Raw genomic sequence first — 4,854 nt, forward strand, 5'->3', positions numbered from 1 at the left:
GGGGGGGTTGGAGGTGAAGAGTTGGGAGGCAGGGAGGAGGGGAGGATCAACAACTGAGATGCCTCCCTCCCATCCCTGGCGACCCCTCCCTGTTCTGCCCTGGAGAGAGCTCTGGCCCAAGGCAGGCGCACGTTGGGGCGTTTTTTTTTTTTTTCCTAATCTTTACTGGGATGGCTCACCCTAAATTCAGTTTGGGCTCTTCCTGTTTGTGTGCCTTTCCTGCAGAGAGTAATTACACAGTTGATTTATTTGTGTGTGTGCGTGTGTGTGTGTGTGTGTGTGTGTGTGAGAATAGGACAGTAGTAATGATGGCAATCCTGTACTCCTTCCTTAGAGAGGTGTGTCCTTGCACAAAGAGCAGGAAAGGTTGGTTCTGCTGGAGACAGACGCCGCCAAATTGTAGTTAAGTCCCTTCCTCCTCGGAAGATGGTTCCTGGTCCATCCAGCCTTGCTTCGTAAAGGCAGAAAGTGTTGACAAGCACCACCCTGAAGCACAAAAGCTTAAGAATCCACTTATTATTAGGAACATTCCGGGTTATTGCTGCCAGAATGGGCAGCCATCTGATCCTCCCCACCCCATGACTTGTGCAGGTTTTGTCCAGTAGAACCACCCTTTGGTATACTCCATTCTGCCACAGAGCTTGCTCCCTGATGGCTACCCACAACTAATTTGTCTCCCATAAAGTCTCGGCCATTCTAAGAGACAGTGACACTGTCTTGCCATACTGGTTCTCGTAGAGCAGACTGGTCTTTCTAGCTCCCACCTTCTAGCATCTGATGGGTTCTCTGAGTAGGTTCTCAGCAATTTCACACTAGTGACTTGAGCCTCACCAGTAATAACAGCACACTGTAGAATGAAAACAAGAACAATGGTGCAGAGGGGCAGGCCTGCCTTCAAAATACCAAAGCTTCCTGAAAGAGCAGGGCAGAGATGCAGCAGGTCACTTGGGTTTTAAGCAGAGCTTGTAAAGTATGCTAGCAAACATCTCAGGAGCACCTAGCTGGAGCTAGTGCTCCTGGGCAAGAAGTCAAGTCCATCCTTTGAATCAACTTTGTCACCTCCTCCAAAGAGCTGGACTCTAGCTTTAAGAATCACTGAGGGATTTGCTGCAGTAAGGCTTTGGCAGTGAAAGAAGACTGTCCCCAAATGAAGAGCAGCTGATAACTGACCTGGTGTTGATGTAGGAGGGACACCTCCATAGTTAGCCTATCAGGCACCAGCATGGGCATCTGGGCAGGATGGCCAGGTACCTGTCTTTGCTGGGGTTTACACTCCTGTGAGACCTAGAAACAACAAATAGAGGACATCACATGTGGCAAGAGGGAAGGAAAAGCCCAAGGTGCCCTGAGACATGTAATCCCTGTGGTTGGTCAGGGAGGAGTTTTCTGAAGACATGAACCACATAGGGCCAGACCAGAGTACCTGAGAAACCATGGTTTCACCTGTTTGAATGTAGAGAGGACTGTATGTCACTGGAGACAGGAAAAAAGAGTGGAGTGGGTAGGACGGCCTAAAAAGTTGGCCACACTGCTAGGCTAGGGGATCAAGAGTTACTCACATTTCCTATGGACAACCCAGGAGGCTGTTAAATAGAACCAGGACACGTTGCGATTTCTGTTTTAAAACCATCTCTTGGGCTGTGTGGTGAATGGATTGAAAGAAAAAACCTGGGTTTAGGAGACAGTGGGGTGGTTGCTGTTGCCTAGGACTGTGGAGGTGCAGATGGAGCTGAAGATAAATAGGTCATCTTGAAAAGCATTAAGGAGGTGGACCACTGACAGGTCTTGGGGATGGATTGAATGGAGAGGAGGAAAGGAAAGCCTCTAGCATGACTTGCAGAATGCAGCTTAAACAACTATGTGCATTGGGAGCCATTAAGGAGTTAAGAAACATTGCAGGAGAAAAAGATTTGTGGGAGAAGATGAAGAGTTCAATTTGAAACTTGTCAAGTTTGATATATGTTTGATACATTTAAGTGGAAATCTGAAACAGGGCAATTGGCTAGGTGACTGTGACACTCCAAGGGACAGTCTGGGCTAAAGACATAAATTTAGGAGCCAAGGTATAGACATAGTAAGCTGAAATAGTGGATGAGATTCTGTTATAAAAAATAAAATAAGGGAGGGAGTTGCATTGGAAAAAAGAGCTGAGACAGAGCCCCTCAGAAACCCCAACATTTAGAAGTGAAGAAGGGGACAAAGATGCTGAGAGGCAGCACTCATGAAACGAGGAGGAAGGCCAAGAGGGTGTCATGGATAAGCATTTGTGAAGTCAAGGAAAAACTATCCAGGAGAGAGAGGTGGTCATCTGGGCCAAATGATACTGAGGTTAAACTCACAAGGAGAAAAGATGCCATGTGGGTTCCGTAATGGACAAGCGTTTGGTAATCGTCAAGCTGTTCGGGGGCGGGGAGGCGGTGGAAGACCATCTGGAGCAGGTTGAGGTGAAAAATAAGGAAGCAAAGAGAGTGAGACAATACACCAAGGTTCAGCCAGAATGGGAAGGAGGAAGTTCACTGAAGAAGAGTCTAGAACACTTGGAGGGGGCTGTCTTAGAATGGGGAGCAAGGTAAGAGTGGAGGATTACCCAGCCCTGAGAAGACAGGACAAACGAAGGCCTGGGCCTTGGTGTAAAAGAGGTCTCTAGCTGAGCACACATGGTGGTATGTGCCTCTAAACCCAGCTATTTGGAAGGCTCAAATGAGAGGACCATCTGAACCCAAGGTCAAGTCAGGCCCAGTATAGCCAGACATTGGCTCAAAGAACAGAGAAACATCTATGTCTGTGTGTCTGTCTTAGCCTGCTAGCTAAAACTGTCTGACTGAAGTCACGCATTAGAGTGGCATATATGCATCCCCAAAACACCACAGGCAAAGTGCAGGCTACCTCTGGTATTAGTTAAGCTATTTTCTCATGCTCTCACTCACCTGGTTTTGTTTTCTTCTTGTTATCCTCATTTTCTCCTATAGCACCTGGATCCTTCTGTACAGTGGGAGGAGGTGGCCACCAGCAGCTCCAAGTTCCCATATTCCCAGCTTAACAACCCCAGCGGAGCTAACACTTGCACTAGTAACATCTTTAAGTCAATCTCCAAGAAGACAGGTAGCTTCCAGGAGACACTAGACAAGTAGACAGTCTGTAGGATAGGACTGTCTGTCAATCTGAGTCTCACCTATATTACAGCTTTTATCCAGACCTGGCCCTGGTGTAGAAGGAAGACAGAGTATCTCTGTACATCCTACCCAACGTACTACAAGTATGTAATCCAGTAAAGCAACCATTGAAATATAGCCTGATCTGTACTATAAAACCCGTGCTTTAAAATCCGTGCTATGACTGAATGTGGTGGTACATGCCTTTAATTCCAACACTTGGGAGGCAGAAGTAAGCAAATCTCTGTGAGATGGAGGCCAGCCTGGTCCACATAGCAAGTTCGGGGCCAACTGTGGCTACAGGGAGACCCTATCTCAAAAAACTAAAGATAAAAATAAATAAAATCTGTGCTATAGATGCTTTTAAGACTAAAGGACTTTTTTTTTCATGTAACTGTTACTGTTTCTTAGTCACATAATAACTTTGAACTTCTCACATGTAATTCTTAGTACACCATCTAAATGTTTCTGATTGATGAGCTGTTTGATTGAGTGAATTGCTGCCAATTTTATTATTTTTTTATTTTTTATGTGTATGAGTGTTTTGCTTGAATGTACTTAAGTGTATTCATGTCATGCAAAGCTCATGGAGACCAGAAGAGGGCGTCAGATCCCCTGTAACTAGAGTAACAGACAGTTGTTAGTCACCATGTGGGTGCTAGGAATTAAACACAGGTCCTCTGGAAGAGCATTCAGTGCTCTTAACTGCCGAGCCATCTCTCCAGTCAGAGTTTTCTGATTCCTTAAGGAACATGTCACATAATCCCCATTCCACTTGTAAAACAAAATTAGAAAACTTGGCAAGTATCACAACCAGGTCAAAAATTATTCCATGTTACTATAAAATGCCACAGCCTTTGGAAAGCAATTTGACAGTGAACATCAAAAGTTTCAAATTCAGGGTCTGGAGAGATGGCTTAGCTGTTAAGAGCACTGGCTGTTCTTGCAGAAGACCCAGGTTCAAATCCCAGCACCCACATGGCAGCTAACAACCATCTGTAACTCCAGTTCCAGGGGATCTGATGGCCTCTTCAGTCCTCTATGGATACTACACAACACAGGTGCACTTACATATAAGCAGGCATAACACTCATACACATAAAATAAAAATAAATTTTTAAAAAGATTCAAAGTCAATTCTTACTCCTGCAGATGTCTAGCAATAGTGGAGTTAGAAGTAAATTGTAAAGTACAACTCAATTTAATATTATGCAGTTATTATATTATGCAGTTATATATATATTTATATATGGTCAGGTGCGGTGGTGCACGCCTTTAGTCTCAGCACTGGCCAGTTCCAGGATCTGATGGCCTCTTCAGTCCTCTATGGATACTACACAACACAGGTGCACTTACATATAAGCAGGCATAACACTCATACACATAAAATAAAAATAAATTTTTAAAAAGATTCAAAGTCAATTCTTACTCCTGCAGATGTCTAGCAATAGTGGAGTTAGAAGTAAATTGTAAAGTACAACTCAATTTAATATTATGCAGTTATTATATTATGCAGTTATATATATATTTATATATGGTCAGGTGCGGTGGTGCACGCCTTTAGTCTCAGCACTGGGGAGAAAGAGGCAGATGGATGTCTGTGAGATTGAGGCCAATGTGGTCTACATAGCGAGTTCCAGGCCAGCTGGAGCTACAGGGAGACTCTATCTCAAAAAGACCAAATAGGTATAGATATAGATAC

The sequence above is a fragment of the Nannospalax galili genome, unplaced genomic scaffold (genome assembly GCF_000622305.1).
Source record: "Nannospalax galili isolate Female #2095 unplaced genomic scaffold, S.galili_v1.0 scaffold144, whole genome shotgun sequence".
NCBI lineage: Eukaryota > Metazoa > Chordata > Mammalia > Rodentia > Spalacidae > Nannospalax > Nannospalax galili.